Below are 27,444 nucleotides of genomic sequence, written 5' to 3'. Positions count from 1 at the left end.
ATCCATGTGTGTGTGTTTGGAGGGGTATCCTATAGATGGGCTGTGTGTGTCTGGAGGTGATCTGCCTGTGATACAGATGTGTGTGTGTGTGTGTGTGTGTGTGTGTGTGTGTGTGTGTGTGTGTGTGTGTGTGTATGTATGCACACAGTCATGCCATGTGGCTGCCCTACTCAGGGGTATATTTAACAGCTGTGGACCGTACATGGCAGGGTGTCCAGTTCACAGTCTCTGGCCACAGACATGTAAACTGGTCTTATCCAGGGTCTCACTGGCACCACCAGGCCCAAGGCCAGATGCAGTACTGCTTCCTGATGGTGACTGCTGTCTGCTGGATCCATGTCCCTGACAGGACCAGCCAGGACCACGTACCCATGGCCTGCACCATTGTGATTTGGACAGCAACCCACCTTTGGTAGTGCTGGTGTCACTATGGGATTTTGAAGATTCATGGCTCCATAGACTCTCAGCTGATGTTGGTACTGACCTACGTCCATGTGGCCAATGCTCATCTCCCACCACACGATCTAGCACAGACATGTCATGGTCAAAGATTCCCAAGGTCTCACCCCACCATCTATTCATGACCTCAGTATTTTGGCATGTGGCCTCAACAAGGTCATGTATATAGCCATGTAAATCAAGAAGTTTGCATCCACAACCCTGAGTATTTGTCTGGTGTTGCATTCACTACATGCCTATGCATCCATGACAGCACAAAACATGCATCTTGTGACACCTGCTGTGGCACTTGTGACAGCAGCTTTACGAGCAGCAGTCCTCCTGTGAGCACCCCTGTCCATCCGCTTGTGTGGGACTTCGCCTGCACTCTGGATATGGCCAGTGTCTACACTCACACCTGCCATAGTCACCACACTAGCCTGTTCCATGCCACCGCATATGAACTGTCCATCATCTGTGACTGCTGGGGACAGGGCATGTGTGGGCATTGTGACTGTGTGTGGCGACATTGTGGATGACTATGGGATGCTAACTGACGGCACAGATTCAGCCCCTGACAACACCACCTGTGCCTGAATATGACCATCATCATTGCCAGAGTCTGCAGAGACTCTGACATCAGATACTGAGTGGGAGAGACTGTGACCACCATGACCACCTGTGGGGGAAAGACAACATATGTAAATTAATACCTGCACTATACTGTTTGCTGCTACACACACACACACACACACACACACACACACACACACACACACACACACACACACACACACACACACACACACATACAGGTAAGGTGGAAGGCAGGCATTGCACAGACCTCTCAATAGCCAACTGGTGACATTCACAACACAGTCAGACCACTACATACATGCCCTGGACAAGCCCTCAACATCATGCAGTGCAGCCCTTTCCACTTCATGTTACTACTTATATACACCTCTGTGATATGTGAGTAGTGTTAGTAGATGATGGGCCTGCAAGTAGCACACACTGCACCCATGTGCACATAATTGCTATTCATCTGTGTAGCACAGTGGGAACTCCTATAGAACATACCTCTCAATTGTGCAGAGTGTTGCTGAATGTCTACATATGTAGCTCATATTTCTGGTCTGTTTTTCATAAATCCTGTGTTTGTCTAACACATTACTGGGATGATATGAGGACTGGTGTCACTATTTAATGACATATTTTGAGTCTCACAGTTCAAAACCAGCAGTACATGTATGTTACAACAAAACTGGTTACACTAACAAGCTTCTAAGCTTACAGTGGATATTATAAGTGTAGACGCCCCTGTTAAGATGCCCGGTTTGTCTGATATATAACATTGGACCACAGAAATCATGTGATAACATTTCCCACCTTTAATGAGACCTATAACCTTGTGCAATCCAATTGAAGAACAAACACATTGGTTAGGAGTAACATGTAGAAGGTGAAATATGTACAATAGACTGGTTGCATGACTGTGCACACTCTTAAACTAATACTTTGTTAAAGCACCTTTTGATTTCATAACAGCAGTCAGTCCCCTTGGGAAGGTGTGTATTCACATGGCACATCTCGACTTAGCAATATTTGTACACCCTCCCCCTCCACAGAAGCCATCCAACTCTGCCAGATTGCGAGGGCATCACTTCTGCACAGGCCTCTTGAGGGCACCCCACAGATTCTCTATTAGATGTATGTGTGTACTGTGGCTGGGCCACTCCAAAATGTTGACTGTCTTCTGGTGAAGATAGTCTTTTATGGATTTTGATGTATGGTGTGGGTCATTGTTGTGTGGACAGGTGTAAGTCCTTTCCATCCACAGCTTTCTAGCAGACACATGAAGATTTTGGGCCAAAGGGGACTGGTATTTTGAACTGTTCCAAATCCCCTCCACCTTGGCTATAGGCCCACTTCCAGCTTATGAACAGCAACTCCAAAGCAGGACACTGCCATCACCATGCTTTACCATGGGGATGATGTTATTTTGGTGATGCACAGTGTTGTTCTTGTGCCAAACAAACCTTTTGGTATTGTGGCCAAAAATTACAACTTTGGTCTCATTACACCATAACACATTTCCCCACATGCTATTGGGGGACCTGATGTATGTGTCTTGAGAAATTCTCCAGACCTGGATGTTGTTTTCTGTGTGAAAGGCTTCCATCTTCCAAACCTACCCCATATGCCAGAAATGTGGAGAATATTGGATATTGTTGTCACATGTAGTACACAACTGGTACTTGCCAGTGATTCCTGCAACTCCTTTAGTGTTGCTGTAGGTCTCCTGGCAGCCTCCATGACCAGTTTGATTCTTGTCTTTTCCACACATTTGGAGTAATGCCCAGTTCTTTCTGATGTCACTGTTGCCCCATATTTTCACCACCATTTGATAACTGTCTTCACTGTGTTCCATGGTATATCCAATGCTGTGGAAATGTGCATGTACACTTCTCTGGGCTGATACCTTTCACAAATGAGATCCCTTTGCTGCTTCGTAAGCTGTATGTGAACTATGGCTGTTGCTGTAGCAGACAACTGAGTAAATTTAAGATAAACCTGTTAGGACAGCTGACTGTTATTTTCTGTTAATCAAAGAGTCTCTGTAATTGATGGCAGGTGTGTATCCAAGAAGATGTAATGCTGTAATAATATCGAAAGCTGCTTCAACACAGTATTGGCTTCATCCTGTGCACACATATGCATCTAGTAAGTTTTTTTATGTGTCATAATTGTTCCTCTAACAGATTGTTTGTTTTACAATTGAATAGTACAGGTTATAGGTCACATGAAAGGTTGGAAGGGTTTGGAAATGTTTTATTGTGCTCTCATTTTTGTATATCACAAATATCTGGCATTCTAACAGGTGTGTGTACACCATTCATATGCACCATATAGCACTAATTTATAAAATATGTCCCTAGTTTTGGGCCTTCATCCCCCCATTTTGTCAGTCTTTGTCCAGATTTCTTGCAATGACAGGTTGTGAGGTGTGCTACAGATATGTCACATCTCCTGCAAATAGGACTCTGTGATGACCACTGAGATGCAATTCAGTTAACCCCACCAAAAGTGAACATGCAGATATTGTAAAATGGCTGAGAGTAACAGTTGTGTGCATGGTCACATGTATAACCTTAACATGCCTGGGGTACTGGTGAGCCACAACAGGAAAATCCCATACTCACCGGCTTCAGGCTGCTGTCCCATGTGCAGACCAGAGGGACCTATGTACTTATGGGGGAGAGGTATTGTCAACAGACTCACATTTGGCATTGGTACAAGATGAATACTATGTTTCTGCATAGGTACAGTTCAAGCTATGATAGTACACAATTTGCTGTCCCTCACCATAGATGTTCACTTATGTGCATTACTAAACCCCACCCACAAATGAAGTTTAAACTGACATATGCATTTAGATACTCTACAGAAGACAGTATGACTGCTACATGATTAAATTGATGTGCACTATGGCCTTACCTGCATGCTCCTCACCTGTTGCTGGGTGCCACTCACCTTCACGATTGGTGTTTCATATGTTGGCTGTTGTGGGGGCTGCCTCAAGGTTGGCAAGGAGCTCCTATGTTGCTATAAGTGGGACCTGTGTGGCTTGACCCCCACCTGTAGCGGTACGGTCCCTAGCCACAGCAACAGCCCTTTGCTGGGCATGATGTATCAGGTCAGTTGCTCGATGCCTGACCTGATCGTATGTGGCCCAAGGTGTTCACTCTATGGACAAGGTCTTCCCACAGGGCAGTCCACTCACGCACATTTTGTCAGCTGCATCCAAACAGCACCACATGGTGTTGTATTATTGCATCAGTGATAGCTACATTCTCCTCTGCAGTGTATGCTGGCTGATGCTGTATGCCACCTGGAAGATGTAAACAGGAAAATACATCACAGGACCTCAGACATTGACCAGAGTTATTTACAGAGCCAGCACATCAATATTGCCTATCATTAGCCACCACTTACAACCGCATCATACCCCTGTCATCTATCAGCACAGTATGAACCTGCATTGCACTCCTGGTCCTGAAGTGTCATGTTCCCCCAATGAGGGCTAGTACATTGCATAAACCACCATTCATCATTCACGTTTGTGTAGAGGGATGACAGTGGCCATCTCCCTTGCAGATGGTATGTCAATGGTGCTCAGGCTTTGCTTGCATACAGTGTGTAATGGAGCTGGAAGCATATGCCTGAGTTCAAGTAGGATGCAGACAGGGATGTTATCAGGTCCCATGGAGAGTTGCTTTTGTTGACTTTGATTAGGCAGTATGCAGCTTCTCACTGATAAGGGGAGGGTTGTGGATGCTGTGCATATCCACCTATGCTGATGGTGAGCCAGGAGGGTGATGTTTGCCTTAAACCTGCCTTCATCAGGTTGGCTATAGCGATGGTGTGTGTGTATGTGGTGTGATTGACCACCATTATAAGGTGGGTTGGGTTGTTGCCTCTGTGATTGCAGACATATGTGAAGACAGCCTTGTGATTGCCCTTGGTGGATGTGTCCAGTTTGTACTCATAGTTAGCCTTACAGTAATCTACCTCTGACCTTATATGCTCATTCAGACAAAGGTTGACTTGCTGCCAAGTTGTTGTCTGCTCCTACTTTGCCCTGTACAGCCATTATAGTGACCAATTATGTGGTTTGTGTATTGCTGCTGTCCAGCAAAGGGAATTAATCTACTTTGATGGAGACAGGTTTTACAGGTAAGGTATTGTGAGTCCATACAGCTATGTCGGTGGTCATATAGGTCTTTGTAGTAGACATGAACACAATGTCATAATACAGTTGGACACCTCTCCATTTTCAACCTGATAATCATGCTTATCCTAGTACCCATGTCTATGTCAGGGCAATGCAACAACCAGTAGCTATAGAAATCTAACTCTGTTGGAGGCACAGAAACTGAGATTACACACATGTACATGTACAGCTTATTTACCTAACATTTTGCATCCCATGTCTGTGGTTTTGAGGCAGCCAGGTACACCTACTCATACATACATGTGCACAGGTAATATCTGATATACATTTCTGTTCTATGTCAGTATGGTACATTGCATTTACACTCTTGCTGCTCACTCATTCCTGTTAACTTGTTAGAGCAGGACATCTGGAGGATGCCACACATACATGGGGGACAATGGGCCAAAATTAGTGACACTTTCTTAATATTGTTGTAACATACTTAAGTCATTTGATAGCACAGTAGCCTTTGCATTCACAGACATACATTGGAGGATGTCCGACACTCATATAGCAGGAAGAGAGGTGAAAGTCTAGGAGTGTGGTTGTGAGGGTAGGAGCTTTTACTGTTGGCAGTATGACTGGTATGGGGACAGAGCTAGCTGATATGATGGACAAAAGGAAGGTTGATATATTGTGTGTGCAAGAGACCAGATGGAAGGGGGTTAAGGCTAGGTGTATTGGAGTCGGGTCCAAATAGTTCTATCATGGTGTGGATGGGAGGAGAACTGGTGTAGAGGTCATCCTGAAGGAATAGTATGCCAAGAGTGTTTTTAGAGGTGAAAAGAGTGTCAGATAGAGTGATGTTTATGAAGCTGGAAATTGATGGTGTAATGATAACTGTTGTTAGTGCATATGCTCCGCTAGTTGCGTGTGTGATGGATGAGCCTAAAACATTTTGGAGTGAGTTGGATGAAGTGGTAATGACTGTACCGATGGGTGAGAGAGTGGTGATTGTAGCAGATTTCATTGGGCATGTTGGTGAAGGGAACAGAGGGGATGTAGAAGTGATGGGTCGGTATGATGTTAACCAAAGGAATACAGAAGGTGAGATGTTGGTGGAGTTTGCAAAAAGGATGGACATGGCTGTGATGAATACATATTTTAACAAGACAGAGGAGCATACAATGACATACAAGAGTGGAGGGCGATGCACACAGGTGGATTATCTCCTATGCAAGAGGGCCTGTTTGAAGGAGATTGGAGACTGTAAAGTGGTGACAGGGAAAAGTGTAGTTAGACAGCATGAAATGTTGGTCTGTGGGATGATGTTGGTGATCAGGAAGAGGAGGAGTAGTGTGAGGGCAGCACCTATGATCATATGGTGGAAACTGAAAAAGGGTGATTGTGAGGTTGAGTTCAGGGAAGAGTCAAGACAGGCAGTGGGTGGCAGTGGAGAGTTACCCAATATCTGGGTAACTACAGCAGAACTAGTAAGGGAGATGACTAGAAAGGTGCTTGGTGTGACATCTGGAGAGAAGGAGGACAAGGAGACCTGGCGGTGGACTGAGGAAGTAAAGGAGAGTATACAGAGAAAGAGGTTGGTGAAGAAGAAGCGGGATTGTCAGAGAGATGAAGAAAGTAATCAGGAGTATATGGAGATGAGGTGCATGGCAAAGAGAGAGGTGGCAAAGGCTAAGGATTAGGTGTATGAAGGGTTGTATGAAAGGTTGGCCACTATGGATGGAGAATAAGACCTGTACCAAATGGCTAGACAGAGGGACCAAGCTAGGAAGGATGTGCAGCAGATAATGGTGATAAAGGATAATGAGGGAAACATACTCACAAGTGAGGAGAATGTGTTGAGCAGATGGAAAGAGTACTTTGAGGGGCTGTTGAATGAAGAGAATGAGAGAGAGAGAGAAGGTTGGATGATGTGGGTATGGTGAATCAGGAAGTGCAATGGCTTAGCAAGGAAGAAGTTAGGATAACTATGAAGAGGATTAAGAATGGAAAGGCTGTTGGTCCAGATTACATACCTCTGGTAGCATGGAGGTGTTTAGGAGAAAGGGCAGTGGTCTTTTTAACCAGATTGTTTAATGTAATCTTAGAAAGTGAGAGGATGCATGAAGAGTGGAGAAAAAGTGTTTGGGTACCAATTATAAGAATAAGGGTGATGTGCAGAGCTGTAGTAACAACTGAGGGATAACACTGATCAGTCACAGCATGAAGTTATGGGAAAGAGTAGTGGAAGCTAGGTTAAGAAGTAGGGAGAGGATTAGTGATCGGCAGTATAGTTTCATGCCAGGAAAGAGCAGCACAGATGCGATGTTTGCTCTGAGAGTGTTGACAGAGAAGTACGTAGATGGTCAGAAGGAGTTGGGTTGTGTCTTTGTGGACTTAGAGAAAGCATATGATAGGGTGCCTAGTAAGGAACTGTGTTATTGTATGAGGAGCTCAGGAGTGGTGGAGGAATCTGTAAGGGTGCTACAGGATATGTACAAGGGTAGTGTGACAGCAGTGAGTTCTGCGGTGGGAGTGAAAGGTGCATTTAAGGTGGAGGTGAGATTACATCAGGTATCAGCTCTGAGAACTTTCTTATTTGCAGTGGTGATGGACAGGTTGACAGACAAGATCAGACAGGAGTCACCATTGACTGTGATATTTGCAGATGACATTGTGATCTGTGATGAGAGTAGGGGACAGGTTCAGGAGACCCTGGAGAGGTGGAGATATGCTCTAGAGAGGAATGATGGTCAGTGGGACTAAGACAGAATATATGTGTGTGAATGGGAGGGAGGATAGAGGAATGGTGAGGATGCAGGGAGTAGAGTTTGCAAAGGTGGATGAGTTTAAATACATGGGATCAACAGTTCAGTGTAATAATGAGTGTGGGGGTAGAGGTGAAGAAAAGAGTACAGACAGGATGGGGATGGTGGAGAAGAGTGTCAGGAGTGATTTGTGACAGACGAGTACCATTAAGAGTGAGAGGGAAGGTCTACAAGATGGTAGTGAGACCAGCTATGTTATAGGAGTTGGAGACAGTGGCATTGACAAAAAGGCAAGGAGTCAGAGCTAGACGTGGCAGAGTTAAAGATGTTAAGATTTGCACTGAGTGTGATGAGGGTGGACAGGATCAGGAATATGTATGTTAGAGGGTCAGCCCAAGTTATACGGTTTGGAGACAAAGCCAGACAGTAGTGGGATTATTTTGTTTTGGACATGAGCTGAGGAGGGATGCTGAGTATATTTAAAAGGATGGCAAGGATGAAGCTGCCAGGTAAGAGGAAAAGAGGAAGGCCTAAGATAAGGTGTATGGATGTGATGATAGAGGACATGCATGTGACTGGTGTGACAGAGCAAGATGCAGAGGTCAGGAAGAAATGGAGACAGATGATCCACTGTGGGGACCCCTAACAGGAACAGCCAAAAGAAAGAGAACAAGATGTAATTTCAGTCTTCCCAGGTTGCCAGTGATTTCCCAGACATAACACAGCTCTATGAGTAAATGACTACAAATATGAGGCACAAATGTGGTCAGTATGCATAACACTGGACAGTTAAATGGTATGAGCTCAGTATATCACATGCAGTTCAACACACACATCTGCAACAGTATTTCACTATGCAAACATCATGTATAGGTCTCTCACATTACTGAGACAAATGTGTATATCATAGTTGTATTCACAATTAACATATGGATATCTACAAAATCCTAGTAGCTGGCCTAGCAGTGTCACAGTCAGTATTGTTTAACACACACCTCTCCTCCTACCACCCAACACTACAACCTGTGAGAGATGCACTTACATAGCCAAACTGGAAGCAAAGCTCTCTCCACCCAAGATTGTGCTAGACAGTCAAAAGGAGAAGGTTAACACCCGCACTACACCTCAAGTAACACATGGCCCTTCTAAACCCATACCACCAACATCTACACATAGCAGTACTAAACCCACATATGTGGAGGCCCTTAACAGTAACCTGCCCAAGCAACAAGGACCTCCAAAGCTGAAATGCAAACACCAATCACAACCAAAGTGTCATATTGCTCACAACACCAGTGTACCACCCAACAACAGCCCCTAAGGCAAGACAACGTACCCAACACTTTAGTCATATGTGACTCTATAGACAGGCACACTGACGTGCCACTCACCAGGCTGAATAAGGAGAAAATTACAGTCAGCTGCCTGTCGGGTGCCAGGATCCGCCACATAATGCATGCACTCAAGTCACTCCACAACAAGTACAAATATGACTTTGTCATTGTCCATGTTGGAGTGAATAACATGTAAAACACCTCCCTGGAATACATGAAAATAGACATGGAAGAGCTCTCGGGTCATGTGGCTCAGGCAGGTATGACCCTAGCCCTGAGTAGCATTCTGCCTTTGCCCAGAATGATACCACAGTATAAGGACAAAATGACTGGCTTCAACAATTGGCTAAGCTTCTGGTGTCATTCAAAGGGGATCCAGTATCTGTCTGCCTGGGCCGACATGATTGACAGACCACGATGCTTTGCCAGAGATGGTCTGCACCTGTTGCAACTAGGATTCAGGTTACTGGCTAAGGCTCTTGCCATCCCTTTAGTGCCTTTTTTAGGCAAAGTTCAAAGGACAAAACCACCACTGTAACAGGTACAAGCATGCAAAATCTGAAGGTAATGCTACTCAATGCTAGAAGTCTAAACCTCAAAATGCTCTATCTCATGGCACTCCGAAAAATGGAGAACATCAATATCTGTGCAGTAACTTGAGACCTGGTTCAAGGATCCAGAGATCACCCCTCCAATACCAGGCTACAACTCTTACCACACTTTTTGGACACCAAACCAGGACCAAAACACTAAAGGTGGAGGAGTGTCCATATTCACCAAGGATATTCACAACACTAGGCTAGTTGCCCAACACAATGCATCTGAAATTCTCCAGGGGCAACTAACACTAGGCAAGACTGCAATCCAAATTGGAGCTTGCTACAGATCCTGCACCATGCTCCAAGATTCTCACTACACCTTCCTAAACATACTGGACAATATTAAGATACAACCAAACACCCTAATAATGGGTGATTTCAACTACCCTGCCATTAACTGGGAAAACTACTCATGTACCAACACCTTTGTCCAACGGTTTTTGGAATTCATAAATTCCAATGCCCTGGATCAACTAATCCTTAGTCCCACCAGGGGCTCCAATATCCTAGACCTGGTCATTACCAACATGGGAAATCGATGCTCCACACCTATGGTCACCCCCTCATTGGTCAGGTCTGACCATAAGCTAATCACCCTTCACATCCACATCCCACCCCACCTCCCAGTAAGGAAACCTCCATTAAAAAACTTCTCCAAAGCCAACTTCATGCTACTCAAGTCAGAAGAGACAAACTTCATGACACCCATGCAGATGAGAACTGAAAGTTTGACTGCTGAATCCTACACTAAGGCACTGTGCGACCACATCCACTCGTGCATGAATCGTGCCATCCCCAATAGATCCAAGACTCTCAACTCCAAAAAAGGAAGCCAATCTGGTGGTTTCTTGCCATAAACAAACTTTACAAGAAAAGGAAGTAACTGTTGCAGAAAAGAGAAATATCCCAGGATGCAAAAAACTCCCTTACCAGCCTCAGTTAGAAGCTGAGATCCCTCATAAAATCCTCCAAAGCTAGTTACAAAAATAAAATTGCCAAAGATTCCAAAGACAACAACACGGCATTCTATATCTATGTCAAGAATCTAAATGGCAATGCTCAGATCGGCTCTGGGCTACAACAGAATGGCATTAAATATACTGATCCCAAGGGTATTGCCAATATCCTGGCAGATTGATTCAGTGCAAACTTTACCCCCCTCTCACCCCCTAAAGGGCCCATCTCAATACCAAAAGAATGCTAATTCCGGTAATAATGGCCACACAGGTAAAAACGCACTCTTCAAAGCTAAGAATACAGCATCCATGGGACCAGACGACATCCTAGGCTGTGTACTACATATACTACAAAATGAACTGGCACCTCACCTAAGTGCCATGTTTAATCATAGCCACACCTCAGGCTTCAAGTCCACTGAGTGGCGCACAGATACAGTTATCCCACTCTACAAGGGGGGATCCATCTTGGATCCTGGGAACTACCGCCCCATCAGTCTGATGAGCCTGATCTGCAAGGCCATGGAACGAATTATCATGGATCTTATAAACAAAGACATTGGCAACCTTCAAACACTGGACCCCTCGCAGTTTGGGTTCGTGAAGTGGTGATCTTATCTCCTGAACATGACTGACTTCTTTGAATCAATCTCCAGAGCCATGGACAAGGGCACAGCCTATCTGGACCTCACCAAGGCCTTTGACACCATCTCCCACTCCGGAATCATAGATAAACTTACTAAGCTGGGCATTAATCCCTATGTCACTCGATGGGTTGCCAAATGGCTTACTGACAGAACCCACACTGTAAAAGTAGCCGACTCCAAATCCAGCTCCTGACAAGTAACAAGTGGAGTACCTCAAGGTTCAGTCCTGGGATCCCTCTTGCTTGGCATCTACTTCTCTGAAGTACAGGCCAACACTAAGGGACTCTGGCCAACAAAGTCCGCAGATGACTGCAAACTGGGAGCCATTATTGAATCCCCAAATGATGTGGATATTCTACAAAAGGGCCTTACAGAAACAGATGCTTGGTGCCAGAGCCATGGGCTCAAGCTCAATGCCAAGAAATGTGTAGTTATCCCCTTTGGGAAAATAACATGTACCCATGAATTACCACATATGTGGCAGTACACTAAACACCAAAAGTGTGATAAGAGACTTAGGGACACAGGTGGACAGTGGTCTCACCTTCGATAACCACATCATCACAACAGTCAGGAAATCCTTCTGTGTGGCACATCTCATCACTAAGGGCTTTTCATCCAGAAAAAAGAAGGTCATTGTCCCACTGTACTCATCCCTCATTAGACCCATTATAGAATACAATGCCCCATTTGGTATGTACCGCTCAAGACATCTGCAACAACTGGAAAGGATGCAGAAATTCCTCACTAAAAGAATCACAGGCCTAAAGCAGATGCCCTATGCTGACCATCTAAAAAAAAACACCTATACTCTGTCACATATCGTCTACTCAGAGGCAATCTCTGCTTAACATACAAGGCCATGTCAAAACCAGAGCTGTTGGACATGCTACACTTAAAGAAATCCCAATCCCTCAGAGACACATGCTCCAGGGATCTAATTCTTGTCATCACAATGAAGAAAACATGCTGGAGGGATAGGTTCCTGACCCAGAGACTCACCAGACTCTGGAATAGACTGCTTATACATGTCAAGCAGATCACTTATTTGGCTCTCTTTAAAAGGAACCTTGATGACTGGATGGGAGAGAGGAAATTCACCCCAGGGATCATGTCAGTCACCCTGCTAGACAGGGGTCAAGAGAAGTAAATACTGTGGGAAGAAATAGCCAGGGAACTGCTATGGCTAGGCTTATATAGGCCCTAGGCCTGATAGCCTAGTACCAACCTATGAACCTATGACCACTCCAGTAGTAATCATATGTGAGCCATCCTTACCTGGGGTGACTCAGGGGCCTGAGCTGTGATCTATGTCACTGCGGACAGACCCAGATGCTTTGGCCATAGGTTCTGATCAGCAGTATATCAGTACAGCAAGTCTTATTAAGACATATTTGTTGAACTTCTGATTTCCCATAATTATGTATCTCCTACTGCACCCCATTACATGCTTACTTGTTTGACATACTTTTTCTTTGCCAAGTATGGTTGGTTTGATTCCAATATGTGCTGTGTGACTTCTTGGTCTGTTTGTCTGCCTGTCTGTCTGTCTCTCTCTCTCTCTCTCTCTCTCTCTCAGATGTAGGGTATACATCTCTTTTGCATAGGCAGCAGCATTCCTTTTGTAGGTAATACTCATGAGCAGCTGATGGCCTGTGCACCAATTGGTGTCCCCTACTTGCTAATTGCATGCAGAACAGCTGTGGTGCTATTCCTATAGCCAATGGCATGGAAACACACTCCTATAATTGAGTACTTTATGTGGGAGTTGCCCCTTTCCCTTGTCTGTGAGGAAGCATTCATGGAGGTGTGTGAACAACAGCATCACAAAGGGTAGTTGGAAATACCTCTTACAATGAAAACTGTGGAGACAGCCCAACAAACTGAGGTTGAATGTTCCAGACATAGGGACAGAATGTAAGTATTGCTGGTATACAGTTGAATTAATGCTAGTTTAACAGGGTTTGTGTGGACATGGCTTTTCTGCATGATTTTAAGTCTGGAAGGTCAGCAGCATATTGTGGGGATTGCAGTCAGTAAATAGTATCATCCATTTGTTTTTCTGATTTCATATCCCTCAGAAAAGATATGTTACAAGAAACCCTGTTACACCAGCAACTGTCTCAGTTTATAACAGCAATATTTTACATATGCCCCTGTTTTGTGGCCTCTGTACCCAAGTATTTTAGGCATTGTCCAGATGTCATGCAGTAAGAGCTTGATAGGTAGGGTATATCATTATTTAGTGCCTTCATTCCTGATATCATCCCAGTGATGTATCAGAATGCCAGATATGTTATGTGTAAGAGCCCTTATATATGAGGACAATGCCTTGACATACTGTGGGACTCTGAACAGTTGAGAGGTCTGTGTATTTCTGTTGATTATTGAAAGATTGTTACGACTCTGTAGCAGTGTAGTGTGTCAGTGTTATTTGGCATGTGTAGGAAGGAGGGTAGATGTATGTGTTATGGGTCCTTTTCTATCTGCCTGTTCATGCTGCTCCAGTTTCTGTGGTCTATCGGCTGTATATGTTTGTAGAGGCAGACTGAGACATGTCCCATAACACAGTCAGGCATCATACAACACTGTGAATTGGGCCAGTATATTGAGGGGTATTGTGTGAGTGGCAAATATGTTGAGATGTTTTTGTTCACACAGTCCTTATACTGTACTGTTGATTTGACTTACCAGTATGTCCCTGTGACTGTGGTGAAATTGGTTGTGGGCATGCACTTTCACACTGGTGTCTGTTTTTCAGTGCTGTTACATCCCTGTAGTGCCTGATATATTTGCAAATGCATGTGTAATTAACCATAGTGGATTTGGGTTAGTGTCGTGTAAGTCTGAATGTAGTTTGGACAGTGCTTGGTGACATGCTTAGCAGCTGAATGTAGTTTCCCTAATGTGATGTTATGCCCAGATATTTGTAGGATGTACTGTTGCCTGGCCCCCATACATGTTGTGTATTTCTGACACATTAGTGGGATGATGTAAGGATTTAAATCACTAACTAGTGAAAAGTAATTGAGTGTTGGACTTGTGCTATTTCAGTCAATATATTTTAGGACAGACAGGAGGGTGTTACTGCAGCAACTGTGTCAGCTTCTCTACTACAGTATTTCAGATATGTCCCTATTTTCATGCCCCCCCTACTTTGTAAGGCTTGGTTCAGATACATTCCACTAAGGGGTTCTGAGCCTACGTCTCAACTGCCCGGATTGTTTCAGAATGTCCAGGTTTATTGCTCATATTTCTGGTCTGTTCCACATATTCATTATTTTTTATTTCCCTGGTAAATAACTGTGATGATCTGGGGATTTCTGTCAGTAAATGATGACATACATTTCAGTTTCAGAACTTACATCCTTCAGAACATGTATGCTGAAAAAACCCTGTCACTCTGGCAACATTCTACATTTATAAGAGCAATATTTAAAATATGTCCCTAGTTCTGGCCCATTGTCCCCCCATTTGGACAGCCTTTGGCCAGATTTCTTGCACTAAGAGGTTGAGAGGATTGAGAGGTATGGTTCTGAGGTATGACTCCACTACATGTTATGAGTAAATATATATATATATATATATATATATATATATATATATATATATATACATATATATATATATATATATATATATATATATATATATATATATATATATATATATATATATATATATATATGTGTGTGTGTGTGTGTATGTATATATACAAAACCTGACTGATTCTACAGAACATTTTTCTCCTACTGTTGAATGACTCTACTGCATATGTTTGAAAAAACATCAACAGTCATTACAACCCAAGCGATGCAGTGGTACATTGCTCTGACCATAGGGTACAGGGCCCTGGGTCTGAGACTTGGCATTGCTGATTATTATGCTGCTAGGCAGAACAGTGGCTGATGGAAACGGAGTATTAAAACACTTGTAAGTGGGTTTTCATTGGTTTGTGTGATGCCAAGCAATGTCAACACACAGTTAAATGTACAGATTCTTAATCTGTGTTGGCTTCACTTAGCATCATGCAAACTCACATACTCCCACTTAGTATTCATGTCTTAGCAATGGTTACACTTGCTAAGCATAGGTGAGCATTGCTAACCATTGCTTACTTTTAAATTTGTACATATATCAGAGGACTTATTTCATTAATTAAGTGTATATGATATACTTTACATGACATCCCTCTATATACTTTCCTTACATTGGCAAGGGTGTGTGACTATACTATATGGAGTACTTGTGCATACATGGGTGGTTTCACATGTTATATGCACTCACACTTACATTGTACACCAGCTACACTACCCTTGATGACAAAAAACAGTTGCTACATAATTTAAGTTTGCAAAAATAATTCTGACTCTACTTTACCATATAAAAATAAGTTGTTTGTCTTGGTACTCGAACCATGAACACCTGCATGTAAAAGCCAGGACATTAACCACTACACTATCTCACCTTCAAAGTTTCATCTATATATTTGTATTTATCTCCTATGGGATGTTTAAGCTATGGTAAGCGGAGGGCCATAACGCGCATAACAGCTTAGCTATGCTTAAACATTCCTTAGCCTAGAAAAAATATATAATATTATTATTGTATTATTATGTTATTTAAGTGAGTATTGTGGTGTTCTGACAAGTCATTGAGGACTGCAATCGGAAAATAATGGCATACATTTGCCTTTCAGGTTCTATCCTTCAGAGATTCCTGCTAATACATATCCTGTTTCCTATCAACTTTCTAAGTGTGTGAGGGCAATTTTTCAGAAGTGTCCCAATTTTATTGCTTTTCCCCCCATTATTTGGGCCCTTGTCCACATGGACTGCTGTCAGGGAATATTGGCATACATTTGCTTTCAGACTTCTATCCTTTGGTAATTCCTGCTAATGCATGACCAGTTTTCTATCAACTTTCTAAGCTTGTGAGTCCCTATTCAATGATTTCTTCCCCATTATATGTGCATTTGGACACATTTCCTGTTTTAGCAGGTTACAGGGGTGTCGTACAGCACTTTTACAATGTAGGGGGTGTGTCACAGAACCTGTCACACACCCCATGCATTGCTATGCTAATGCCATGTGTATTTCAGTGTCTGCAGATGCTGAAGTGATCATTTATTTTATTTCAGTTTCCCTGGATACTGAAATACTGGCATAGTATTAGAGTAATTCTCTAATATTATGCCAGATCCTATTAGAAAGTGTCGTATGGCACTTTCTGAATGCAGGGGGTGTGTTCAATGTCCGTGCACTACTTGAACATGCCCCCTGCACTCGTTCATGGTTTGTATCTGTGTAGGTTGAACAGCAGCACACCTTCATGAATATGCAAGGCATGCTGCTGTGCTATACAGACATGGTCCACTCTGTGCAGGAATAGTGTTATTCCTGCACAGAATTTATTGAATCCCAGTGATAGTGCTTAAACAGAATGCACCTTGTAAAGTATCCTTTAGACAGAATGCACCTTGTAACATAACCCGTAAACAGAATGCATCTTGTAATGTAGCCCTTAAACAGAACGCAGTTTGTAGCATAGTCCTTAAACAGAATGCACCTTGTAATGTAGCCCTTAGATAGAATGCACTTTGTAATGTAGCTCTTAGACTGAATGCAACATGTAATGCAGCCTTTAAATAGAATGCACCTTGTAATGTATCCCTTAGACAGAATGCACCTTGTAAAGTAGTCCTTAAACAGAATGCACCTTATAACACAGTACTTAAACAGAATGCACTTTGTAACATAGCCGTTAGATAGAATGCACCTTGTAATGTAGCCCTTAAACAGAATGCACCATGTAATGTAGCTCTTAGACAGAATGCACATCGTAACAATGTTATGATGTGCACCCTGTAATGTAGCTCTTAGACAGAATGCACATCGTAACATTGTTCATAAGTCCTTAACAGAATGCACCTCGTAAGCTCATAGGTAGATACTAGGCTATCAGTCTTCCAACTATTAGAAGCTTAGCCAATACCCAGTAATCAGAATAAAATCTGATACTTTCTCTCTGGGAGGTTAAGACCTTAACCATTATGCCAACCCAGAACTTCAATAATATAGTCCTTAGACAGAATTCTCCTTGTAGCATAGCCCTTAGACAGAATACCTTGTAACATAGCTCTTAGAATGCACCTTGTAACATTGCCCTTAAACAGAATGATACTTGTAACATAGCGCTTAGACAGAATACACTTTGTAATATATCCTTTAGACAGAATGCATCTTACAATGAAGCCATTAAACAGAATCCAGCTTATAACATAGCCCTTAGACAGAATGCACCTTGTAATGAAACCATTAAACAGAATTCACCTTGTAATGTTGCCCTAAGAAAGAATGCATGTTGTAATGTAGCCCTTAAACAGAATACACATTGTAATGTAGCCCTTAGATAGAATTCACCTTGTAATAGAGACCTTAAACAGGATGCACCTTTTAATGTAGCCCTTACAAAGAATGCTCATTTTAATGTAGCTCTTACACAGAAAGCACATTGTAACATTGTTCATAAGCCCTTAAACAGGATGCACCTTTTAATGTAGCCCTTACACAGAATGCACATTGTAACATTGTTCATAAGTCCTTAAACAGGATGCACCTTGCAGGTTCATAGGTAGAAAGATGCTATTAGTCTTCTAACTATTAGAAGCTTATCCAATACCCAGTGGTTAGAATCAAACCAGATACCTTCTCACTGGGAGAATAAGACTTTAAGCATATGCCAACCCAGTGGTTAGAATAAAACCAGATACCTTCTCTCTGGGAGAATAAGACCTTAACCATTATGCCAACCCAGAACTTCTGTAACACACCCCTTAAGCAGAATATTATTTATTTTTTATTTTACATTTGTTTTGCGGGAAAGTCCAACTGGACACAGGTCCTTTTTCAGCAGAGGCCAAGGGAGAAAAGCTCCACATTTACTAAATAAATCATAGAACAATGTACAATAATAAATGACAAAAATACAAAAAATAAAATAATAAATGAATGACAAATACAAAAAGTAATACAGAGGAAGAGCATGTAATGCAAAAAATAGCAACTAGTGCAAAATAATTCCAGAGAATACAATGCTATACAAAGACAGTGAAAGAACATAAAAACATAAGGAGGTAGAAGTTAGTATATATGCAGGCAAGATGTCATGTAAAATCATTTCATATTTTGAAAAATATCTGTTGTTTTTTTTTAATTAATGTGTCATGTATTGATCAGTGATGATCACTTTCATGAATTCTTCATGTAACCTTACCCTCAGAAAGAATACCTTGTAACATAGCTCTTAGAATGCACCTTGTAAAATACCCCTTAAACAAAATGCAACTTGTAACATAGTCCTTAAACAGAATGAACACTATAATGTAGCTCTTAGACAGAATGCAAATTATAATGTAGACCTTAGACAAAATGCACCTTGTAACGTAGCCCTTAGAAAGAATGCACCTTGCAATATTGTTCATAAGTCCTTAAACAGAATGCACCTTGTAACGTAACCTTTCAACACAATGCATCTTGTAATGTATCCATTAGACTGAATGCACCTTGTAAAGTAGCCCTTAAACAGGATGCACCTTGTAACATAGTCCTTAAACAGAATGCACCTTGTAATGTAGCCCATAGATAGAATGCACCTTGTAAAACAGTCCCTAAACAGAATGCACCTTGTAACAAAGCCCTTAGTTAGAATGCACCTTGTAACATAGTCCATAAACAGAATGCACCTTGTAGCATAGCCCTTAGACAGAATCCACCTTGTAATGTAGTGTTTAGACAGAATGCAACTTGTAACATAGTCCTTAAACAGAATGCACCTTTTAATGTATCCCTTAGTCAGAATCCACCTCACAAAGTAGCCCTTAAACAGATTGCACCTTGTAATGTAGCCCTAAGACAGAATGCACCTTGTAACATAGTCCTTAAAAAGAATGCACTTTGTAACATAGCTCTTAGACAGAATGCATCTTGTAATGTATTCCTTTGACATAATTCACCTTGCAGTGTAGCCCTTAAACAGAATGCACCTTGTAACATAGTCCTTAGAAAGAATGCACCTTATAACGTAGCCCTCACACAGAATGCACCTCAGAATGCACCCTATAATGTAGCTCTTAAACAGAATGCACCTTGCAACATTGTTTGTAAGTCCTTAAACAGAATGAACTTGCAATGCAACCCTTAAACAGAATGCACCATGTAATGTATCCCTGAGACCAAATGCACCTTGTAAAGTAGCCCTTAAACAGGATGCACCTTGTAATGTAGCCCTTATACAGACTGCAACTTGTAACATAGCCTTTAAACAGAATGCACCTTGTAACTTAGTCCTTAAACAGAATGCACCTTGCAATTTAGCCCTTAGAAAGAATCCACCTTGTATTGTAGCGTTTAGACAGATTGCAACTTGTAACATAGCCTTAAAACAGAATGCACCTTGTAATGTATCCCTTAGTCAGCATCCACCTCGCAGTGTAGCCCGTAAAACAGAAGGCACCTTATAATGTATCCCTAAGACAGAATGCACCTTGTAATGTATTCCTTTGACAGAATTCCCCTTGCAGTGTGGCCCTTAAACAGAATGCACCTTAAAATATAGTCCTTGAAAATAATGCACCTTGTAAAGTATTCCTTTCACAGAATGCACCTTGCAATGTAGCCCTTAAACAGAATGTACCAAGTAACATAGTCCTTAAACAGAATGCACTCTATAATGTAGCTCTTAGATAGAATGCACCTTGCAACATTGTTCATGTCCTTAAACAGAATGCACCTTGCAATGTAACCATTAAACAAAATGTAAAATATAATGTATCCCTTAGACCATACGCACATTGTAAAGTAGCCCTTAGCTAGATTGCACCTTGTAACATAGGGCTTAAACATACTGCACCTTGTAATGTAGCCCTTAGACAGAATGCGCCTTGTAATGCAGCCCTAAAACAGGATGCACCTTGTAACACAGTCCATAAACAGAATGCACCTTGTAGCACAGCCTGTAAACATAATGCACCTTGTAACATAGCCCTTAGTTAAAATGCATCTCGTAACATAGCCCGTAAACAGAATGCACCTTGTAACACAGCCCTTAGACATAATGCACCTTGTCATGTAGCCCTTAAACATAATGCATTTGTAACACAGTAATTAAACAGAATGTACCTTGTAATGTAGCTCTTAGATAGAATGCACTTTGTAACATAGTCCTTAAACAGAATGCATCTTGTAATGTAGCCCTTAGACAGAATGTACCTTGTAACATAGCCCTTAGAAACAATGCACCTTGCAACATTGTTCATGTCTTTAAACAGAATGCACCTTGTAACATAACCTTTAAACAGAATGCAGCTTGTAATATATTCCTTAGAGAGAATGCACCTTATAAAGTAGCCCTTAGACATGATTCCCATTGTAACATAGCCCTCAAACAGAATGCACCATAAAATGTAACCCTTAGACAGAATGCACCTTGTAATGTAGCCCTTGAACAGAATGCACCTTGTATCATAATCCTTAAACAGAAATCACCTTGTAATGGAGCCCTTCAACAGAATGCACTTTGCAATGTAACCCTTAAATAAAATCCACTTTGTAACACAGTCCTTAAGCACAATGCACTATGTAACATAGCCCTTAGACAGAATACATATTGTACTGTAGCCCTTAAACAGAATGCAGTTTGTAATGTAGTCCTTAGACAGAATGGATGTTGTAATGCAGCCATTGGACAGAATGCACCTTGTAACGTAGCCCTTAGACAGAATGCACCTTGCATCATTATTCATAAAACTTTAAACAGAATGCACCTTGTAGCATAACCCTTAAACAGAATGCACATTCCAATGTTTCCCTTAGACAGAATGCACCTTGATAAAGTACCCCTTAAACAGAATGCATCTTGTAACTTAGCCCATGGACAGAATGCACCTTGTAGCATACGCCTTAATCAGAATGCACCTTGTAATGTAGCTCTTAGACATATTGCACCTTGTAACATAGTCATTAAACCGAATGCAGCTTGTAATGTAGCCCTTAGACAGAATGCCCCTTGTAATGCAGCAATTGGACAGAAAGCACCTTGTAACATAGCCCTTAGACAGAATGCACCTTGCATCATTGTTCATAAAACTTTAAACAGAATGCACCTTGTAGCATAACCCTTAAACAGAATGCACATTCCAATGTTTCCCTTAGACAGAATGCACCTTGTAAAGTACCCCTTAAACAGAATGCATCTTGTAACTTAGCCCATGGACAGAATGCACCTTGTAGCATAGCCCTTAATCAGAATGCACCTTGTAATGTAGCCCTTAGACAGAATGCACCTTGTAACATAGTCCTTAAACAGAATGCACCTTGTAACGTAACCCTTAAATAGAATACACCTTGTCACATAACCCTTAGACAGAATGCTCCTTGCTATGTAGCCCATAAACAGAATAAACCTTGTAACGTACCCCAAAGACAGAATGCACCTTGTAACATAGCCCTTAAACAGAATGCACCTTGTAACATAGGCCTTAGGCAGAATGCACTTTGTAATGTAGCCCTTAAACAGAATGCATTTGTAACATAGTCCTTAAAAATAATGAACTTTGTAATGTAGCAGTTAGACAGTTTGCACCTTGTAATGTAGCCCTTAGACAGAATGCACTTGTAATTTATCAATTAGAGAGAATGCACCTTGCAATGTATCCCTTAAACAGAATGCACCTTGTAACTGAGCCCTTAGACAGAATGTACCTTGTAACATAGCCCGTTAAAAGAATTCACCTTGTAATGTAGCCTTAAGATAGAATGCACATTGAAACACAATTCTTAAACAGTATGCACCTTGTAACATAGCCCTTAGATAGAATGCACCTAGTAACATAGCCTTTAAAAAAAATGATCCTTGTAATGTAGTCCTTAGACAGAATCCACCTTGTAATGTAGCCGTTAAACAGAATGCACTTATAACATAGTCATTAAACAGAATGCATGTTGTAATGTAGCCCTTAGATGGAATGCACCTTCTAACATAGTCTTTAAACAGAATGCACCTTGTAATGTAGCCCTTAGGCAGAATGCACCTTGTAATGTAGCTCTAAAACAGAATACACTTCTAACATAGTCCTTAAACAGAATGTACCTTGCAATGTACCCCATAGATAGAATGCACCTTGTAACATAATCTTTAAACAGAATGCACCTTCTAATGTAGCTCTTAGGCAGAATGTGCCTGGTAATGTAGCCCTTAGAAAGAATGCACTTTGCAACATTGTTCAACAGAATGCACCTTGTAACGTAACCCTTAAACAGAATGCACCTTCTAATGTAGCCCTTAGACAGAATTCACATTAAAAGGTAACCCTTAGACAGAATGCACATTGCAATGTATCCCTTAGACAGAATGCACCTTGATAAAGTACCCTCTAAACAGAATGCACCTTGCAACTTAGACCTTAGACAGAATACACCTTGTAAGAGTGCCCTTAATCAGAATGCACTTTGTAATGTAGCCCTTAGACAGAATGCACCTTGTAGCATAGTCATTAAACAAAATGCACCTTGTAACATAACCCTTAAACAGAATATACTTTGTCACGTAACCCTTAGACAGAATGCACATTGTTGCATGTCCCATAAAAGGAATGCACCTTGTAATTCAGCCCTTAGATAGAATGCACCTTGTAACATAGTCCTTAAATAGAATGTACCCTGTAATGTAGCTCTTAGTCATAATTAAACCAGAGATCTTCTTTCTGGGAAAATAGGACCGTAACAATAATGTCAACCCAGAAATTTTCTAACACATCCCGAAATTAGAATTCAGCTTGTAATGTATCCCTCAGACAGAATACTTTGTAACATAACCCTTAAAATGCACCTTGCGACATAGCCGTTTAACAGAATGCAAATTGTAACATAGCCCTGAGACAGAATGCACCTTGTAAAGTATTCCTTTGACAGAATTCACCTTGCAATGTAGCCCTTAAACAAAATGCACTTAGTAACATAGTGCTTAAACAGAATACACCTTGCAAAGCGGCCCTTGGACAGAATGCATCTTGTAACGTAACCCTTAGACAGCATGCACCTTGCTTCATTGTTCGTAAGTCTTTAAACAGAATGCACCTTGTAACATAACCCTTAAACAGAATGCACATTCTAATGTATACCTTAGACAGAATGCACCTTGATAAAGTACCCCTTAAACAGAATGCATCTTGTAACTTAGCCCTTAGACAGATAGCACCTTGTAACATAGCCTTTAATCAGAATGCACTTTGTAATGTAGCCCTTAGATAGAGTGCACCTTGTAACATAGTTATTAAACAGAATGCACCTTGTAATGTAATGCTTAAACAGAATATACCTTGTCACGTAGCCCTTAGACAGAACGCCCTCTGCAATGTAGCCCATAAACAGAATGCACCTTGTAACATAGCCGGAAGACAGAATGCACCTTGTAACATAGCCATTAAATAGAATGCAGAAGGTGCATTCTGTTTAATGGCTATGTTACAAGTAACATAGCCCTTAGGCAGAATGCACTTTGTAATGTAGCCCTTAAACAGAATGCATTTGTAAAATAGTCCTTAAAAATAATGAACCTTGTAATGTAGCCATTAGACAGTTTTCACCTTGTAATATAGCCCTTAGACAGAATGCACCTTCTAATCTATCAGTTAGAGAGAATGCACGTTGTAATGTAGCCCTTAAATAGAATGCACCTTGTAATGGAGCCCTTAGAAAGAATGTACCTTGTAACATAGCCCATAAAAAGAATGCACCTCGTAATGTAGCCCTAAGATAGAATGCACCTTGCAACATAGTGTTTAAACAGACTGCACCTTGTAATGTAGCCCTTAGTCATAATGCACCTTGAAACACAATTTGTAAACAGAATGCACCTTGTAACATAGCCTTTAAAAATAATGATCATTGTAATGTAGCCCTTGGACAGAATGCACCTTGTAATGTAGCCATTAAACAGAATGCACTTCTAACATAGTCCTTAAACAAAATGCACCTTGTAATGTAGCCCTTAGACAGAATGCACCTTCTAACATAGTCTTTAAACAGAATGCACCTTGTAATGTAGCCCTTAGGCAGAATGCACCTTGTAATGTAGCCCTTAAACAGAATGCACTTGTAACATAGTCCTTAAACAGAATGCACCTTGTAACATAGTCTTTAAACAGAATGCAGCTTGTAATGACATCCTTAGACAGGATGCACCTTATAATGCAGCCCTTGGACAGAATGTACCTTGTAGTGAAGCCCTTAGACAGAATGCACCTTGCAACATTGTTCATAATTCTTTAAACAGAATGCACCTTCTAAAATAACCCTTAAACAGAATGCACATTGTAATGTATCCCTTAGACAGAATGCACTGTGATAATGTACACCTTAAACAGAATGCAACTTGTAACATAGCCCCTTAGACCAAATGCACCTTGTAATGTATCCCTTAAACTGAATGCACCTTGTAACATAGTCTTTAAACAGAATACAATATGTACTATAGCCCTTAGATTGAATGCACCTTGTAATGCAGCCCTTAAGTAGCATGCACCTTGTAACATAGCCCTTAGACAGAATACAACTTGTAAAGTAGCTCTTAAACAGAATGCACCATGTAATGTAACTCTTAGACAGACTGCACACTGTCATGTAGCTGTTAGACAGAAAGCACATTGTAACATTGTTCATAAGTACTAGAAAGCACCTTGTAAGCTCATAGGTAGATACTACACAATTAGTCTTCCTATTATTATAAGCTTAGGCAATACCCAATGGTCCGAATAAAAGCTGATACCTTCTCTCTGGGAGGTTAAGACCTTAACCGTTATGCCAAACCAGAAATTCCATAACATAGCGTTTAGACAGAATTCAACATAGAACGTAGCCCATAGACAGAATGGCTTGTAACATAGCCCTTAGAATGCACCTTGTAATATAGCCCTTAAACAGAAGGTAACTTGTAACATAGCCATTAGACAGAAGGCACCTTGTAATGTAGACCTTAGACAGAATGCACCTTGTAACATAGTCATTAAAGAGAATGCACCTTGTAATGTTGCCCTTAGACAGAATGTGCTTTGTAAAGTAGCCCTTAGATAGAATGCACCTTATGAGATAGTCCTTAAACAGGATGCACTTTTTAATGTAGCCCTTACACAGAATGCACCTTTTAATGTAGCCCTTACACAGAATACACATTGTAACATTGTTCATAAGCCTTTACACAGGATGCACCTTGCAGGTTCAAAGGTAGACAGTAGGCTATTAGTCTTCCAACTATTAGAAGCTTAGCTAACACGCAGTGGTTAGAATCAAACCCGAGATCTTCTTTCTGGGAGAATAGGACCTTAACAATTATGCCAACCCAGAAATATTCAAACACACCCCTTAATTGTAACGTAACCCTCAGACAAAATACTTTGTAACATAACCCTTAAAATGCACCTTGTTAACTAGCCCTTAAACAGAATGCAACTTGTAACTTAGCCTTGACACAGAATGCAACTTGTAAAGTACTCCTTTGACAGAATTCACCTTGCAATTTAGCCTTAACAGAATGAACCTAGTAACATAGTCCTTAAACAGAATGCAACTTGTAATGTATTCCTTAGAAAGAATGCACCTTGTAATGAGCCCTTGGACGGAGTGCACCTTGTAATGTAAACCTTAGACAGAATGCACCTTGCTCATTGTTCATAAGTCTTAAAACAGAATGCACCTTGTAACATAACTCTTAAATAGAATGCACATTGTAATGTATCCCTTAGACAGAATGCACCTTGAAAAAATCCCCCGTAAACAGAATGCATATTGTAATTTAGCCCTTAGACAGAATGTGCCTTGTAACATAGTCCTTAATCAGAATGCACCTTGTAATGTATCCCATAGACAGAATGCACCTTTTAACATAGTAATTAAACAGAATGCACCCTGTAACATAACAGAAGACACCTTGTCACATAACTCTTAGACAGAATGCACCTTGTAATGTATCCCTTGGACAGACTGCACCTTGTAATGTAGCCCAAAAAGAGAATGCACCTCATAAGACAGAATGCCCTTGTAACATAGCCCTTAAACAGAATGCACCTTGTAACATAGCCCTTAAATGTAGCCCTTAAATGGAATGCATTTGTAACATAGTCCACAAAAAGAATGAACAATATAATGTAGCTGTTAGACAGTTTGCACCTTGTAATGTAGCCCTTAGACATAATGCACAGCGTAACATAACCCTATGAAAGAATGCTCATTGCAAGATAGTAAATAAGTCCTTAAACAGAATCGACCTTGTAACGTAACCCTTAGACAGAATGCACCTTGCAATGTATCAGTTAGAGAGAATGCACCTTGCAATGTAGCCCTTAAACAGAATGCACCTTGTAATGCACCTTACTTCATTGTTCATAAGCCTTTAAACAGAATGTACCTTGTAACATAACCCTTAAACAGAATGCACATTCTAATGTATACCTTGGACAGAATGCACCTTGATAAAGTTCCCCTTAAACAGAATGCATCTTGTAACTTATCCATTAGACAGAATGCACCTTGTAACATAGCCCTTAATCAGAATGCACCTTGTAATGTAGCCCTTAGACAGTGCCCCTTGTAAAATAGTGATTTAACAGAATACACCTTGTAAACGTAACCCTTAAACAAAATACACCTTGTCACATAGCCCTTAGACAGAATTCACCCTGCAATGTAGGCCATAAATAGAATGCACCTTGTAATGTAGCCCAAAGACAGAATGCACTTTGTAACATAGCCCTTAAACAGAATGCATCTTGTAACATAGCCCTTACACAGAATGCACTTTGTAATATAGCCCTTAAACAGAATGCATTTGTAACATAGTCCTTAAAAATAATGAGTATTGTAATCCAGCCGTTAGACAGTTTGCACCTTGTAATGTAGCCCTTAGACAGAATGCACCTTGTAATGTA

Source organism: Protopterus annectens, chromosome 4.part0 (genome assembly GCF_019279795.1).
Source record: "Protopterus annectens isolate FY-2018-M chromosome 4.part0, PAN1.0, whole genome shotgun sequence".
Lineage (NCBI taxonomy): Eukaryota > Metazoa > Chordata > Ceratodontiformes > Protopteridae > Protopterus > Protopterus annectens.
This window is presented reverse-complemented; position numbering follows the sequence as displayed.